We start from the raw sequence: 19,033 nt of genomic DNA, 5'->3' as shown, positions 1-19,033 counted from the left end.
AGAGAAGGTGCTGGAGGCTTTATCAAAGTTATGACTCTGACCATTGCACAGCTTGACATGATGAGTAAGCTTCGGATGACTCCTTGGTCCGTCTTGCAAGATACCGACGTGTCTAACTCCCCAGACATGTGCAGACTCCTAATGATCTTCTCAGCTTCCAGTGCCGCTCTAAGCAAGCTCTATTAGCCTAGTTTTGAATTCAGTATTTCAACAGCTGTTCAAGCTCCTGTTCTTACCACCACATCAAAACACTACAGTGAGACTTGGGTTTGAACACCTATTTTGCCAATATGAACAACTTACTTAACTTCTCTGAATATATTTTTTAACCTTTAAAACTGGGATAATAATTTCATTCAGGAAGATGGAAATAGATAAGTTATGTTAATTGCTATCCGAGTGTCTTTTATGTAATAAACATTCAACAAATGTTAGTTTCTCTCGTGAAATGGAATCCAAATTCTTCATCCCTATTATCAAATGCCTGCTAAGCATTAGCCAATTTTGTTAAATTCTCAACCACAACATAGAATCATGTGGTTAAGACTATAATCTGTGAAATCAGAAAGATCTGGGCTGAACTCTGGCTATATAACTTTCCAAATGTATGATGCTATAAAAGTCAATTAATCTTTCTGCATCTGAATGTATTAACTCTGGAATCCTATTGCCTAGGTTCAAATTCTAGCTTTATCCCCTTATTACCCAAGCAAACTTACACAATGTATTTTAGTTCTCTGTGCCTCTGCTTCCTCATCTGAATTTGACTGGAGATCATCTACCTTATTGCGTCATTGACATAATTAAACGACTTAATTCTTATCAAGTGCTTAAAACAATGTCTGTTCAACATAAGTTAACAAATACTCATTTCTCTATATGTAAGATTGGTATGGTATTTACTCATAAAATTATTGTGAATATTAAATGAAATAATAAATTTTGCAGAACCAGATGAAAGTGCCAACATCTGGCCATATGACATTTTCTTAAGTAACACATGAAAATGTTAACATAATGGCTGACATATATTTAGTGCTCAATAAATGTTACCTGTCACCATTTTAATATCATGTTAAGGTAAAAATTCATGACTCACACTGACTTCTCTGTATATCTGTGGCCCAGACTCAGATATTGCTTTTGTAGGTTGAGAATATTGGCTCTATTTGATCCAATCCTCTGTAGACAGAAGAGATATGAGCTTGCTTTCACTCCCAACACATGTCTTGAATCCATCGTCTAACAGTATCCCTTAACAGAGCTTTACAGGACCTGGCCAACTTATTGTCTAAAAGATATAGTGGTATTCTCTCCTCTACCCCTCAAGGCTCTGTGAAGTTGTATGTACTGGCAATAGGTGTCCAGATATTCCTTCTGGTTTGGGCCACTTCCAGATTGTGGCAAGCTATAATTCCATGAGCAGCTTCAAAGTTGCAGTTTAGAAACCTCTTCCATCTGTCCCTAGACCCTAGTTGGCTCCTGACCAATCACCTCCTTGAAGTGATGGTTATGGAAATAAAAAATTCATGGCTTTTGGTGTAGAGTAAGAGAGCAAGTGGCAAAACTCTACTGTCTCTTTCATTGAGCTCAGCTAACCATGTGCCACTTCCGTCCTATATCAGAGAAATGGGATAACACACTCTCCAGAAAACAAGGCAGCCTTTGCCAGCACCAAGGGGAGAAAGGTGGTGGGAGGGCAGAGGGGTGCTTGGGCAACAAGCTCCTCTTGTAATAGTCCATGAGAAAATGACCAAGAAATGTACTGAAGGGCTTCTGCTTAGACATTTTGTTCAAGAGTATTCACATAGATTCACACAAATGGAGAAGTTTATAGAACCACTACATTGAAGAAAGCCCTCTATTCAGGCCTGTCTCCCCAGATTCTGAACAGGACTGAATGATCATCTCTGCAGAGGGTGTTTCAAAACTCATTTGAACAGAAGTGGCTAGATGAGGTAATGGCGAGTTAGATAAAAATGTGTTGGGAGAGAACAAGGGAAAATTCTTGCCATAAAAATATTTCTATTCAATAATTGGAAAAATGGAATGAAACACCTGCAGTTTATAAATCAAAGTTACCATGTGGCATAGAATATTTGCTAATAAATTTTTATAGGCACAGCCCTAACATCAAGCCACTTAAAAGTTTTTGCTGTGGTGCAGTATCTTTTATGTTAGTTTATTTCATCCTATGAGTTTTATTTCCAACTTTAAGTTAATAGATTATTAAATTGTACTTTGAAACTCATTTCAAACTCATACCAGTGATAAAAACCCACAGCAGAGCAAATTACTGAAGAATAAATGGCAGCAACGAATTAACAGTTGGGGTGTTGGACTAATCTTTGGATAACTTTTACTCCACTTTTTGTTGATGCTCAGTTTTATGTTGATGCTTTGGGGTGATGAAAGTAATAATTTGTTAATGGTAAAGTGGTTGTAACAAGCATCTTTTCATTTTCAGATACTATATTGTGTGTACTTTTAATTGTCAAATATGTATTAGCATCAGCATTTTTTTCCAGACCTCCTTTCCTCTTTTGGAAAAGAAACAACAGTAACACAAAAACAGCATAATAATCACTTCCTAATATCCCATTTACTTTTAACATGTAAAAGAACAATTTCATTTTTAAAGACAGATGGTACATCATTTGTTCTATATTATAAAATTCTTCCTGGGCACATATTGTCATGGACTCGAGTATCAAATATTCCAGCCCCCATTTGCTTCCCAAGTATTTCATGCTGATTAATTCTTATACCTTAATTTAAATACAGGACATTAAAATGTAGAAATGGGTTCATTAAAAATGTATTATATGTACATACCTGAAATGTATTATATGTACATAACTGAAAGAGTGTTGCAGAATCAAAACAATACCAGTGTCGAAGGTTTCTGAATTGGTATTGAATTGCCTTTAGCGTCTTGGCATATGCTTTTGAAGATCCTTAATGATTCTAGCTCTTTGCCCTCTGATGGTAGATTTAATGCTTCCAATTGTCCAAAGAACTATGGGAGCCAAGTTTAGTGCAAAAGGAGCACGAACTGGCTTTAAGAGAAATAATGGCACTTATAAAATATTAAGTCCACTCTTTCCTTGTTAGTAAATTCATGAGTCATTTACTTTTAAACAACTCAGTGTAGTGCTACTATTTCAAGTTAAAAGAAAACTTTTACAGAGGTATTTGTCAAGTTTGGCATGTAAATGTGACTTGGTGAAAAAGGGTAAATTTAAGATTAGTGGAGTCGATGCTTCTAACATGCTGGATAGCCAGCAGGATTATAATTTTCTGTAAAAATCCTATTCTAGAGCAAACGTTCATAAAAATCCTGAGGAAAAATCAAAATCTAATGGGTAAATGGTGATTTACATTGAATCAGAAAGATTATCATTGACATCTCAGCCAAAACTATTTGCTATGTTATAAAATCTCCCTCATTTTAAAAATCATAATTTGATGTCAGTTGAAAGAAAGACACATGTCAACCCTGTAGTGAGCTACCAATTTAATGTGTATATATACATATTTGTATATCATATACATTGTATACATTTATATATTACATTAATATTTGTTAATATACATATATTTTCAATAATGTATTATTGAATACATTATTGAAATTACTGAAAAATATATATTTTCAATAATAAATTTCAATGCATAATACACTTAACTATTTTAATTAAAGTAAATCAGAATTCTACTTGTACTATTTGCCACAATCTATTATAAAGTGTTTTTAAATATTAAAACTGAAGTTTGCAAAAATATTCTTTGACCTTTCACGTTCTTATTTTGAATAAAATAACTTCTTTTTAGTCTAAATCAATAGATACTATTGTATATACTTTAAGCAATTTTTCTCATTTTTTATTTCTCTTCTGAATCTTTTGCTATGAAGCAGGTTAAGTAGAAATTCACGAATTATGTCACTAGAAATTTTGCTAAGAAGCAGGTTGAGTACAAATTCATGAAATATGTCATTAGAAAATGTGTATTTGTTTTACATTAAGACAATAGTAATAAAAAACACTTATTTAATAAACAGATCTTTTTTCATGCAATTTCTCTAAAATTACTATAGCTATTATCTAACCACTTTAAAAATATGCATAAACCCAAAATTAAAAATTAAAAATTAGAGCTCTGAATGGCTTTACAACATCATTGAAATTATATTTGGAGTCTCTGACTCCAATAAAATTGATTTTAGTAGGTGTAAGCAGAATGGTACACTAATTTCAGCAGTGGTAGTTGTCACCATACAATTTTCTGTCTCAAGAAATGATGTAAAGACTTGGATAAATTACCTTCAATGTATACCAAAAAATACTCTGACTATCCTTCACTCCCCTCCTTAAAAAGGAAAAAAAAAAAGAAAAAAAAGAGAAAACCTCTATAAATTTAAACCTCAGAAAGGGAAAGGGCAGAGTGATAAATTGTAATGCTTCCTAAATACTATGGTCTCTATATTTTATACTATGTTATACTCTATATTTTATACTCTATATTAAATACTATGGTATCTATATTTTAATTTCTTTTTAAAAATTGTGATAGAAACATATAAAAGTTTTGGATTATTATATTTCTAAGAAGGAGAAAAGTTTACATAAATTACAAATGAGCTGAGAAAAGAGAAAGATCAATTTCAAAGCAGCAGATGTGTGAATACTCCTTGTTGAAAACCAAACAAGGAACCACAGTTAATGATCAAAAATTCTTTTTTTTTTTTTTGAATTCTTTTTTTTTTATTATTATACTTTAAGTTCTAGGGTACATGTGCATAACGTGCAGGTTTGTTACATATGTATACTTGTGCCATCTTGCTGTACTGCACTCTAAAATTCTTAAACACAAAAGTGTAATGTCAATGTTTTTATCTCCACAGTGAAGATACTGTATGTGTAGAATTAACATGGCAAAACTGAAAGAAAAAATACTAAGTCAGTTATTAGAGAGACTGCCCGTTGATGAATTTTATAGGAATGGTCCTTAAGGAAAACAAAAGGGAACCTGATTCACTTTTTTCATGATGAAAGGAGGAGGCTGAGAAATTCTCACCACAGAAAATGACTACAAAGCTGTACAAAACTGTCAAAAACAGTCACTTAAATGTTTGGGAACTATAAAAGATGTACATAACAAATCAAGGAGTGTTTATTCACAAAAATGACTAAACTTTGAATAGTAACAGTGAGAGCATGTGGCATTTTTATTGGCGATGTTCCTATCCACACCTCATTTTTTTTTTGGCAAAGGGGTTCAACCAGGAAGAGCAGACCTTGAAAATTAGCAGTCTAATTACTACTGCTACTGGAGACTCACTTAAAGCACTGTCAGTTAAAGTGATGATCTCAGTGACACATGAACATGCAGGGCCAGCAGTTGTATTAGCCTGAGATTGAAATCCTGTTTGACACAAACAGCAAGGTGACCGCCAGGGAATTTCCAGGGAGTTCTAGGATGTAAGCTAGCTATAGTGGGCTTGATAAACTCTCTACATATCCTAGGTTGTACCAAGCCTCAGCTGATGCACAACAGAGCCTGAAGGAGGCCCAAGCTCCCCAAGCCAGAAAAGCCTAGAACACGAAGCACTGAGTGGAAGTGTTAAAGCTTCACCTTGTCACACTGGCCACTGGGAGGCAGGGACCAGTTTCAGTGAAGGCACTCAAACCTACCCTCCAAAGCCCAGCTTTTGCTTCTAGCAAAAGGTCCAGCTGGCCAGGAATTGCTGGGCCCATCTGCACTGCACTCCTTGGGGAGCCCAAGTAGGAGAAACTCAGACGGAGCCAGCCCTCCCCACCGAAGTGCTGGTTCCCATTCCTGACGCCTCCACACACAGTGCCCTTTTTCCCCCCTCTCCCTGTGGTGCCCACTACTCCCTGTGTGTTAGTCCCAGGTGGTCTCTGCAACACAGAACATGAGTGTCCAGGCCAGGGAACCACAGTGGGTGTGGGGACCCTGCTGAGCTCAAGAGTGCTCAAGCGTACTCGAACAGGAGGAGGAGATCACCCTCTAGAGCTTTAAGTCCAGGAAGAGCAGAACGATCCCTTCTTTGGAGTCCACCAGAAAGAAGGAGGCCACCAATGTCACTGCCTCCTCAGCCCGCCAACCCCGCTGGCAGTATAGCCCCCAATAGCACCCCTACCCTGCCCCCCGCTGCCAGCCCTGTAGCCCCTGGATAGCACACCCAACACACCCTACAGCTGCAGGCAATGTAACCCCCAATATCCCCCCGCCCCAGGCCCCGAACCCGGAGGCAGTGTTAGCACCCGATAGTGCCCACAACCTGACCCACCCACGGGTGTTACTGCACTAGACAGCGCCCCAAACCTGCCCTCCCCCACCCCACCATGAGCAGCACAGCTCCTAATAGTGCACCCCCACTCACGGGCAGTGCAGCACCTGATGATGCCCCTGAACCACCCCTCACTGCCAGCACTGTAGCCTCAGATAACTCCACCGAACCCGCCCCCTGCCACGACCAGTGCACCAGAAGATGGTGCCCTTAACCCATCCACCGCCACCAGCAGTACACGTTAGTGTACACGACCTGCCTCCTGTGACCACCCCCACCACCGTAGCCCCAACTCCACCACCAGCAATGTAACCTCAGAGAGTGCCCCCAACCAGACCAATGCCACAGATAGTTAGCCTTGGGCAGTGAGCCCCAATAGGACACCCAACCTTTCCCCAGGAGGAAAGTGCAGCCCCGGATAACTCACCTATCCCGCCACATTTCTACCACTCTGGCCGAGTTGCAGTCTCCGATGTCACCACCCACTGCAGCGAGGCGACCCGCGGTGGCACAGGTTCCAGCCTCCAGCATGCAGTGGTGCTGCTTCTCGTCTTCCAGCTCGGCAGGAGAAACTCCCGCTGCTAGCTGCCCTCCTACCGCTCTGTCACCACCAACAGCAGCAGCGAAGCAGGGCCTCAGGCTCTGGGCTCCCGGCTCTGGGCTCCAGGCTCCCGCGGGCAGCAAGTGACGGCCCCTTCCAGTTCTCCAGTTCTCCAAGCTGGGACGTAACAGCTCAGCAGGCTGACAAACAGGAGTCTGAAATGACCTGAGACTACTTCAACATGCTTTATATACTGAGGTCACGCACAGGCGGATGCTGGAATACATGTTCTGATTGGATGAGAGAAAACCTCTACGCCTACTATGATTGGGCTTTATTTTCATGCTGTGATTGGTTGTCTTCAGACTTGCTCTCATCCAGTCAGAACACGATAATAAAGTCCAATCCGAGTAAGCCTGGAGGTTTTTTCTCATCCAATCAGAACATGCAGTCAAAGAAGCTCCACCTCCATAACCTCAGTATATAAATGATGCTGAAGGAGAAGCAAGCTGTTTTAGTTTCCGTGCCTTCCTGTGAAGCTGGTGAGTTCCCGACTTAGAAGACGAGGAGAAGGGAGCTGCGCGCCGCGTGCTGGAGGCTTGAGTCGCGACCCTACGGGGCTGCTCGCCTCGCTGCGGTTGGTGGTGGCGGTGACGGAGAGGCTGAAGCGGTAGGAGGAGGAAAATAATTTTGGGATAGATAGATGGAGTGAGGCAAAGAGGGCGGTTAGTGACAAAGGGAAAAAGGGATAGCGAGGAGGAGAAGACATTGCAAAAAGACAGTGGGGAAAAAAGTTTTTGGGTAGATGGAGGCGGAAAAACAGGATGGGGAGCGGGAGCGGGGAGGGAAGGTTTTGCAGAAAGACTGGGTAAAAATTTTATGGGTAGATGGGAGAGGAAAAAGAGAGGTGGTGACGGGTGGAAAACGGGGGCGAGCAGTAGTGAGAGAAGATTCTGAGAAAAGATGGTGGGGAGAAAAGTTTTTGGGTTGATAAAGAAGCAAAAGAAGGTAGCAAGTGGGAGAAGGAAAAAGAGGGTAGCCAGCCGGAGGAAGAGAAGGTGTAGTGAAGAAACAGTGGCAGAAAAGAAAGATGGTGAAGAAAGAAAAGACGGTGGGTAAAAAGTGTTCGGGTAGGTGGAGGGGGGAAAGAGGGTGACGAGGAGGAGGAGAAAAGAGGGTGGCGAGAAGGAGCGGGAAAGAAGGTTGGGGAAAAGATGGGAAAATTGTGGTAGATAGAGGGCAAAAAGGGTGGCAAGCAGGAAAGGGGAGAGAAGAGGACGAGTGAGAAGCGGGGAAGACTTCGTGAAAAGACAGTGGGGGAAATTTTGGGGGTAGATGGAGGGGGAAAAGAGGCAGGTGAGAAGGAATGGGAAGAAGGCTTTGAGAAAAGACTGGGGAAATGTTTTTGGGTAGTTGGAGAAGTGAAAGAGAATGGCAAGGAGGAGCCGAGGGAAGACGATGAGGAAAACAGTTTTTGGGTAGATGAAGGAGGAAAAGAGGGTAGTGAGCAGTAGGAGTCGGGAGAAGTTTTTGGGAAAAGACGGGGAAAATGTGTTTGCTTAGATGAAGAAGCAAAAGGGGGTGATGAGAGCGGGAGGGGGAAAAAGAGGGTGGCCAGGGAGAAGGGGAAAATACGGTGGGAAAAAACAGTGGTGAAAGTGTTGGGTAGATGGGTGGGGAATAGCACGGTGAGCAGGAGAGTAGAGAAAGCTTTGCGACGGTAGGGGAAAAATGGTGGTGAAAAAGTTTGCGGGTAGTTGGGGGAAGAAAAAGGGTGGCGAGAGGGAGGGGGCCAAATGCGGTCGGGAAAAGAAGGTGGGGAAATAATGGTGGGGGATGAAAGTTTTGGGTAGATTTATAAAAATAAGATTATTTGTATTTTTGCTTTTGAGTAGTTTGAGTTCTTTATGTATTTTGTGTATTAACCCCTTGCCTGAGGAATAGTTTGCAAATACTTCCATTCTCTGGTTCCTTCATTCCACTGATTGCTTCCTCTGCTTTGCAGAAACTTTTAATTTAATGTAATTACATTTGTGCTTTTGTTGCTTGTGCTTTTGATGTTTACTTGAAAATTCGTCGTCCTAACCAATTTCATGAAGCATTTATCCTATGTTTTCTTCTTTGGTAGTTTCAGAGTTTCGGGTCCTACATTTAAATCTTCATTTTGAGTAGATTTTTGTATATGATAAGATAACAGCCTAGATGTATTTTTGTACATGTGGGTGTTGGGCTTTCCTAGCACAGTTTATTGAAGCTGTTGTCCTTCCCCAATGTGTGTTCTTGGTGCGTTTGTTAAAAGTAATTGACCGTAAACGTGTGAGTTTATTTCTGATTTCTCTATTCCGTTTCACTTGTCTGTATCTGTCATTTGTTTGTCTCTCACCCCAACCCCTTTTATTGATAGTACCATGCTTACTATAGATTTGTAGTATATTTTGAATCAGGTAGTGTGATGCCTCCAGCTTTTCTTTTTATTGCAGATTCTTTTGTCTATCTGAGGTATTTTGAATTTCCATGTGAATTTTAAGATTGTTTTTTCCTATTTCAATGAAGAAAGTGTTTTGTAATTGAACACACGTTGCATTGATTCTGTAGATCACATTGGGTGATACAGATATTTTAACATTATTCCAGTGCATGAACATGGATATCTTTCCATTTACTTGTGTTGTCTGCTTTAATATCTTTCCATCTATGTTTTATAGTTTTCATTGTGGGATCTCTTGCCTTTTTGGGTAACTTTATCCCTAGATACCTTTTTTTCTAATAAAATAGCTTTCTCGATTTTTTTCTTAGACATTTCACTACTGGTGCATGGGCGTGCTACTCATTTTTATATATTGATATTGTATCTGGGAACCTGACTAAATTTCTCATTTCTAGTAGGCTTTTTGTGGAATCTTTAGGGTACTCTTTATATATGTTCATGTCACCTGGGAACAGAGACAATTTGACTCCCTTTTTTCCAATTTGGATGCCTTTTATTGCATTCTCCTGTCTAATTGCTCTAGCTAGGACTTCCAGTACTTTGATGAATAAAAGTGGTGTAAAAGTAGCCACGCTTGTTCCAGAGCTTAGAGGAAGGGCTTTTAATTTTTCCCTATTGATTATGTTAGCTGTGGGTTTCTCATATATGGCTTTTATTGTGCTGAGATATGTTCCTTCTGTTACTCATGTTGAGTTTTTATCATGAAGGAATGTTGATTTTTATTTTTTTCAGCATCTACTAAAATGAATATATGGTTTTCGTTCTTGATTTGCTGAATGTGACGTCGCCCATTTATTTGTGTTTAGTGAATCGTCCTCATATTCCTGGGATGAAAACCACTTGTTCATGGCAGATTATCTGTTTATTGTGTTGTCAGATGCAATTTCCAACTATTTTGTTGAGAATTTCTTGCACCTATGTTTATCAAGGATATTTGCCTGTGGTTTTCTTTTTGTGTTGTGTCCCGGTCTGGTTTTTGTACCAGGGTCACACTGTCCTCATAGAACAAGTTTCGAAGCCATCCTCCTTCTTCATTTTAGGGGGAATATTTTGAGTCAAATTGGTATTATCTCTTTTTAAAATGTTTGGTAATTTAGCAAGGAAACCATGATTCTAGCGTTTTTCTTCGCCGGGAGGCTTTTTATGACCGCTTTAATTGCATTACTCATTATTGGTCTATTCAGGTTTTTTTTTTTTTTAATTTTTTATCATTCTATCTTGGGAATTCGTTAATGTGTCTAGAAATTTATTCACTTCTAAATCTCACAGTCCTTCATATTTTTGCGTTATCAATTGCAATGTCTCCTTTTTTATCCACGATTTTGTTTTCTTCTTTATATCTTTAGTCTAGTTAAAGCTTGTCGGTTTTCAATTTATTTTTTCTAAAACACCCCCAGCTCTTTGTTCCATTGACTTTTTGTATTTTTTGTTTCTATTTTTAAAATTTTTTCTCTAATCTTTATGGTATTTTTTCCACTAATTCTAGCATTTGACTGTTGTTTTTTTCATTACAGGAGGTGTACTGTCAGGATGGCTATTTGAGATCCTTCTATTTTTCTGATGTGGGCATTTATAGCTATGCACTTTTCCTCTTAGAATTACCTTTGCTGCATCCCACAGGATTTGTTGTGTTTCTATTGTTACGTTTCAATAAATATTTAATTTCCTTTTTTTAATTTATTGGCTCATGAGCATGTATTTCAATTTCCATGTATTTGTACAGTTTTTAAAGTTCCTCCTGTTACTGATTTGATACTATTGATACTTGATATGAAATCAGTTTTTTAAAATGTGTTGGGACTTGTTTTTTGACTTGACACATAATCTGTCCTGTGGAATAATCGATGTGCTACTCATTAGAATGTGCTTTGTGCAGTTGTGGAGTGGAAAACTGTGAAAATGCCTGTTAGGTCCACTCTGTATAGAGTACAGTTTAGCTGATGACGTTTTGTTGTCTGGATGATCTGTCCATTGACGGTAGTGGGGTGTTGTTGATAGTGGAGTGTTGAGGTACTCTATTGTATTGCAGTCCATCTGTCTTTTAAGGCCTGTTAATATTTGCATCTGTATGTAGGTGCTTGAGTGTTGGTTGCATATGCACTTATAATTGTTAGGTAGCTGTTTACTTCTTTCTCATTATATAATTTTTATTTTTTATTTTTTGACTTAAAAAGTTTATTTTATCTAAGTATAGCTACTCCTGCTTTTTTTGTTTGCGTTTGTATGGGGTATCTTTTATCATCCCTTCACTTTCAGTCTGTGTACGTCTTTAAAGGTGAACTGAGTTTCTTGTAGGCAGTATAAAACTGGGTCTTTTAATCCATTCAGCCACTGTGTCTTAATTTAATTCATTCATATTCAGGATTTTTACAGGTAAAAACAGACTACTGCCATTTTTTACTTGTTTTATGGTGGTTTTGCTACTCTTTTCTTTCGTTATTTCTCCCTTCCCTGTTTCTCTTCTTTCTGATTTTTTTCTTCGTTTTCATTCCTCCTTACTTTCCTTCCTGTCTTTATTTGTAGTGAAGTAATATTTTTCTGGTAGTGTGTGTTTTAATTCCTTACTTTTTATGTTTAGGGTGTTTATTGATTTTTGTTTTCTGGTTGCCATGAGGCTAAACAACATAAGTATAGCAAGTTACTTTAAACCGAGGAAAACTTAACTTTGGTCTCAGCTACTCAGGAGACTGAGTAGGTGGGAGGATTGTTTGAGCCTGGGAGGCCGAGGTTGCAGTGAGCTGAGAGCGCAGCTGCACACTCTATCTTGGGTTACAGAGTAAGACAACGTATCATTTAAATAAAGAGATAAATACATAAATAAAAACACAATAGCTTATAATGAATTCTGATCGTAAATTTTGAGATGATATATTAAGGGTGTAAAGAAGAAAGTCAAAATCATTCATAATCTCATTACCCAAATATTTCTAATGTTTTGGTACATACGCTTCCTAATTCATAACAACCTCTCTCATACACACAAATGTACACATAAAATCTATACACTTTACACACAGATATAGTTTTATTGTAACATTTTTGGAAACACGGTTTTGTAATTTTTTGTTTAAAAATACTGCAATAACTTGTGATGAATATATAAAATATTAATTTTAAGATTTTGTTTTCTGCCCTTTTGGGGGGTAGGTTCACTTCTTGCTGAATTGAATGGTCTAAGTGTCTTTGATTTTTCTTCTCTCCTCTAAGCTGTTCCTTTTGGAAGGGGCGTCTGGGTCTCCCTCTTGTTTACCTGGGGGAAAACATATAGTATTGTGGAGTTATGAAGACATGTTGCCTGCACAAGATAGCAACACTGGCTATAGTGCTGAAAATAAAGGTAATGTAAGAGTTTTCATCCTGTGATTATTACTAAGATGTAACTAAAGTGGTTTTAGATCATAGTTACAAAAGATTTAGATGTAACTGTGTTTTAGATCATTGTAGCCAATGATTTAGATATAACTCTGTGTGTACCTTTCAATTAAGAGCTCAAGATTTCTATGCAGTATGTTCATAGCTTTATCTGTAGATGCATAAAACCTGATACTGGGTAAGGTGAGAAAATGGCTAGGTTTTACTATCCCAAAGAAAAGGTATTAATCCGTACACTCTTGCCAAGGAGGCATGGATTACTTAAATTGGCTTCTGGATATTTGAGTTTGGGTATGATAGCCTTAAGTTGAATTTTTTGGTTACTGTTGATAATATTTATTTTAGTAATTGATTGTGTTTAGTAACTGATTGTGTTACTGAGCTCTACTGTCCTAAAAGCAAAAATGAAGAGGTTCAAGGGAGCACAAATTGCTTAACATCTCCTTTAAAGAAATAGGCTAGTTTAGAATTTTTTTACAGAGCTTTACAGTATTACAAGTGAGTTTATTACAGTATTACATGTCAACAAAAATGGCAGAAGCTCTCTTAACTGACTTGCCAGATGGATTAGATCTCTCCATTCACTCAATAAAATGTCCAGGCCAGTGCCATGGCCCACTGTACCCACGGGGCTGGTCGGCTCTGCTTGATACATCTGTGCACTGCTGCTCTCACCGGGGGAGCTGCAGGCTCGCCAGGAATCAGCCTTGCTCCCACACCGGTTTGTTAATTGTAATTGGTACTTATCATTGTGATAATACCATTAAATCTTCCATAACTGATGAAATAGGAATTTAAAAAAAAAAAAAAACCAAGAAATAGTGCCATTAAGAAGTTGAATGTTTTAGAAACACTCAATGAAATGAGTGTCTAAGAAACTGGTGTTCATCAGTGTGGGATTGAGTGTCTGTTCCTCCCACCCCTTCCTTTCCCAACCTCAATAGGGTAGCCTTCCTGAGCACTGTACTGCCTCCCATGGGTGACCTTGGGGGTTACATTAAGTTATGTATGTGTCAGTGCATAGAGCAATTCCTGGCATGGAGTAAATGCCATGTGTATGTGACCTGTTACAGTTTTTGAGAAACAGCACAGCATAGTTTAATGATTAGGACACACAGACTCTGGAACTGCATTGTCTGAACTCAACCCCCAACCCTGTTCCTCCATTGGTAACTTGGGTGGCCTTGGACAAGTTACTTAACATCTGTGTGGTCATCATAAGTGAAGAGGAAAATAGTCTACCTTGCAGGGTTATTGTGTAGATCAAGTAAGATAATATTTCTAAAGCACTTAAGGCACTCCTTTTTTGGAGGGGGGTTTTTATTTTTTAGCTTTTAGGTTCAGGGGCACATGTGCAGGTTTATTCATATAGGTAAACTGCATGTTATGTGGGTTTGGCACACAGACTATTTTGTCACCCAGATAATAAGCATGGTACCCAATTGGTAGTTTTTTAATCCTCTCCTTCCTCCTATCCTCCACCCTCAAGTAGGCCCCAGTGTCTGTTGCTGCCTTCTTTGTGACCGTGTTTTCTTAGTGTTTAACTCTCACTAATAAGTGAGAATGTACGGTATTTGATTTTCTCTTCCTATGACTGTTCACTTAGGTTAATGGCCTCCAGCTTTATCCATGTTGCTGCAAAGGACAGGATCTTGTTCTTTTTTTATGGCTGTATAGTATTCCATGATGTATGTGTACCACATTTTGTTTATCCAATCTACTGTTGATGGGCATTTTGGTTGATTCCAGTCTTTGTCAATGTGAATGGTGCAGTATTAACACACATATATATGTATCTGAATCATGTGTTCATCATGTAGAAAGATTTATTTTCCTTTGGGTATACAGCCAAAAATGGGATTTCTGGGTCAAATGGTACTTCTGTTGTAAGATCTTTGAGAAATTCCCACAATGTTTTCCACAATGACTGAACAAAGTCACATCTTCAGCACTGTGTAAGCGTTCCATCTTCTCCATGACCTTTCTGGAATCTGTTATTTTTTCTGCTTATTAATAGCCATTCTGATAGGTGTGAGATGGTATCTATTAATAGCTTGTCCATTAATAGCTTTCTGCTCTTCCCCTCTCCATCAGTGGCAGAAGGTGGGAAATTTGTGGGCTGAATTACTATTGCTGAAAGTGCTTAACTAGTTTAAGGAGATGCAGTTTAAGAGAATTTGTCAGATAAAGATGACATTAGTTGCTTCTCATGTGGTGGTTGGGCATTGCTTAGGCTGTGTTTTTCTTGAACTTTCTGTAGGTTAAAAGGCTTGGAACAAGTTACTAAGACTACTATGCTTGGTCACCCTCTTCCAGTGTTGCTGACCTCCGTGATGCGTTGAAAGTTGCAGACTCAGATCATGGTCGATACCCTGATGCCTCAGTTAATGCAGCTGGGACTGTATACCAGCAAGGTACGATCCTTGGTGTGCCCAAGTGAACTGTTTTTTTGCCAACCCGCTTCACAGTGCAACTATTTGCTTTCACTGAAGTAAACTGGATTTGCAGACTAACTGCAGTCGTTTAGCAGGTGTTCATTTTCAATCAGCTGTAAAAATGCTGATATATAATGCTACTAAAAACCTACCATTTTAGTTTGTCTCCTCAGTTCTTGCCAGGTAATAGTAACTAATATAAATGGTGTATGCCATTCAAGCATGAAGTAAAATAATGTTGTGTCTTAAGTAGCATAGCATTTCTTAGTGAAGGAGGGCAGACTAGGATTATAAAAAGATGATATCAGAGAGAATTTTAAGTTTGGCTCTCATACCATTCAGATAATTGACGGTAACATTGGAAGGCATGATGATGGTTTCGTGTTTCAGACAGCTTGCGGCTTGAAATCCAGTGTCCGTTTTCTGCTGAGGTGGGCTATTCCCCATGTGGTGCACCAGACCGGAAGTGCAGGCCATTCCCTGATGAGAGGTAATGGGTGCTGCTTTCTTTCAGGAACCCTTTTCTTGTTTTCTTCTGGTGAGAGCCTAGTACTCCTTTTTTTTTTTTTTTTTTTTTCTTTTTTTTTTTTTTAATACTTTAAGTTCTAGGGTACATGTGCACAACGTGCAGGTTTGTTACATATGTATACATGAGCCATGTTGGTGTGCTGCACCCATTAACTCATCATTTATGTTAGGTATATCTCCTAATGCTATCCCTCCTCCTCCCCCATCCCCACAATAGGACCCGGTGTGTGATGTTCCCCTTCCTATGTCCAAGTGATCTCATTGTTCAGTTCTCAGCTATGAGTGAGAACATGTGGTATTTGGTTTTCTGTTCTTGGCAATAGTTTGCTGAGAATGATGGTTTCCAGCTGCATCCATGTCCCTACAAAGGACATGAACTCATCCTTTTTTATGGCTGCATAGTATTACATGGTGTATATGTGCCACATTTTCTTAATCCAGTCTGTCACTGCTGGGCATTCGGGTTGATCCAAGTCTTTGCTGTTGTGAATAGTGCTGCAATAAACATACGTGTGCATGTGTCTTTACAGCAGCATGACTTACAATCCTTTGGGTATATCCCCAGTAATAGGATGGCTGGGTCGAATGGTATTTCTAGTTCTAGATCCTTGAGGAATCGCCACATTGTTTTCCTAGTATTTCTTTTATGACAATGATTTTTGGTGAGAATTATGTAACTGTGAAAAGAGAAAGACTTGGGATTCAAAATTTTAGATAACTGTAGAATTGCTTTGTAGATTTATAGGAACTGGTTAGAGTAAATTTCCCCATGGGTCAAGAGCTCAGTTCAAAATTGGTCTGAAATTCTGATACGCTGATAGTTGGGATGTGAAATACTATGATATTGGCAGTTTGGTTGTTTTTAAAAAAGTTAAACATAGACCTACTATATGATCCAACTATTTCAGTTTTAGGTATTTGCATGAGAGAAAAGAAAGCATAGCTCTTAGAAAGGCTTTTATATTAATGTTCATAGCAGTTTGGCTTAGAAGAGCCCCAAAGTGGAAACAAACAATCTTCATCAATAAGAGAATGGATAAACAAATTGTGATACAGTCATAGGAAAGACTCTAATCAGCAATGAAAAGGAATGAACTTTTGTTATATAGAGCAGCGTGTATATAATCTCAAAATACTTAGTGATGAGTGAAAGAAGCCGCTTCCCCTTAGGTCATATACTATGTTATTTTGTTTATATAAAACTAATCTCTAGTGGCAGGCAGCAAATAAATGATCACCTGGGGAAGAAATTGAGAGATTACAAAGAAGAAGAAAAAGGAAACTTAACGAGTGTACGCAAATGTCCAAATTTATCAAGTTGTATGCTTTAAATATGTGTAATTTATCATATCAATAATGTTGCATTAAAGCTGTCTTTTTAAAAAATTGGTCAGAAAGGGAAGATTTCCTGGGTTTCTCTGGAGCGGTGTGCTGTGGAATTGAGCTTTTTGCATGAGGAAAACTCTCTGTGCTGCTTAGTGCCAGAGCCACAGGTTGTTTTTGAGCACCTGCCGTGTATATAGCTAATGTGATTGACGAGGCATTTTAAATTTTACTTCGTTTAAATCCAATTTGAAATGGCCACATGTGACTGGTAGCTACTGTATTGTACAGTGGGGCTGAAAGCATAAAAGAATTCCACGGCAGCTAGATTTGAGTCTTAAAAGAGTTTGTGTTCCACAGTCTCAAGCTCCATGAGAGTTCAATTATAGCAAGTTAGAGAACCTTTAAAGGCACCTTTGTGTAGTAAAAATTACAGTGAAAAGTAGATGTGTCAAATCCTGGAGTTTTCATCAGTTGGCACGTACATATCAACAAAAGGAAATTTTTACAGGATACTTATCCTGTGTGATTTGGGAAGTGGCCAGTCTTAAAGACCCTTCATTTTTTTTTTTTTTTTTTTTTTTTTTTGAGGGAGAGTCTCTCTGTGATGCCCAGGGTGGAGTGCAATGGCATGCTCTCAGCTTGCTGCAACCTCCGCCTTCTGGGTTCAAGTGATTCTCCTGCCTCAGTCTCCGAAGTAGTTGGGGTTACAGGTATGTGCCATCATGCCCAACTAATTTTTGTATTTTTAGTAGAGATGGGGTTTCACCATGTTGGCCAGGCCGGTCTCGAACTCCTGACCTTGGGTGATCTGCCTGCCTCGACCTCCCAAAGTGCTGGGATTACAGGCACAAGCCACTGTGCTCAGCCTTTTGCGTAACTTTAAATGTGAATTGGTCAGGCCTTTTCCTGAATATCAGTTGGGCTTCTCCCTTGAAAAAATAGGGAAAAATGAAAATATATCTCTGCCTCGTGTCCAAGAAAGAGGCAAAAAAGAAACAAAAGCGAATATATTTAAGAACAAAGAGGAAAAAACCCTTAAATATAGGAACTTTAAAAAGTTTCTGATCGCCACTGATACCAAGCGTTTAAAAGCCCCAGTAGTGTCACCATACCGCAAGCAAGCTGTAGAAAATTAAAGGGCAATTTAATGTATACGTTGTTTTTTCTTTCCTTGGCTGTTAAGCTAAATGGCTTTCTCTTTTTCTCTTTAGAATGTTAGAAGAGGCCAGGTGCGGTGGCTTACGCCAGTAATGCCAGCACTTTGGGGAGGCCGAGGTGGTGGGGATTACCTGAAGTCAGGAGTTCGAGACCAGCCTTGCCGTCATGGTAAAATCCTGTCTCCACTAAAAATACAAAGATTAACTGAGCGTGGTGGTGGGTGCCTGTAATCCCAGCTACTTGGGAGGCTAAGGCAGGAGAATCGCTTGAGCCTGGGAGGCAGAGGTTGCAGTGAGCCGAGATCACACCATTGCAGCCAGATTTGGCAACAAAAATGAGACTTAGTCTTAAAAAAAAAAAAAAAAAAAAAAAAAAAAAAAAAAAAAAGAGGAATGTTAGAAGAGGAGGGAAGAGCCAGGCTTTCTCATGGGTTTAAAGATTCCTGCTTCATGGACTGCTGGGAAGTCTGGAAACAGTCCACCTGCTCAGAGACAACTGCAAATTTAAAGAAAATGGAAGAAAATGGTTCATATCCCAGGAGCTCACTGCCTGTGTATTAGATTTGATAGCAGATGCTCTTCACAAGTTGCTGGGACTACAGGCATATGCCACTATGAGTGGCTAATTTTTTGTATTTTTTGTAAAGATGGAGTTTCAATATATTGCCCAGGTTGGTTTTGCATTCCTGGGCTTAAGCATGAGCCATCACATTTGGCCTCGTTTAATTTTTAATTTTTTAATTTAAATTTTATCAAAGTAGTATATGTACGCAACTGTAAAGGCAAGAAACTACAGTGGTTCCTACTCTGTCCGTTCTCCCCAGAGGCGGCACCTGTCTTTGCATCTCAGCTTTTTTCCAGCGTGTGCCC

This window comes from Chlorocebus sabaeus, chromosome 16 (genome assembly GCF_047675955.1).
Source record: "Chlorocebus sabaeus isolate Y175 chromosome 16, mChlSab1.0.hap1, whole genome shotgun sequence".
NCBI classification, from domain to species: Eukaryota; Metazoa; Chordata; class Mammalia; order Primates; family Cercopithecidae; genus Chlorocebus; species Chlorocebus sabaeus.
The sequence above is the reverse complement of the archived record's forward strand: the minus strand, read 5'-3'. Positions refer to the sequence as shown.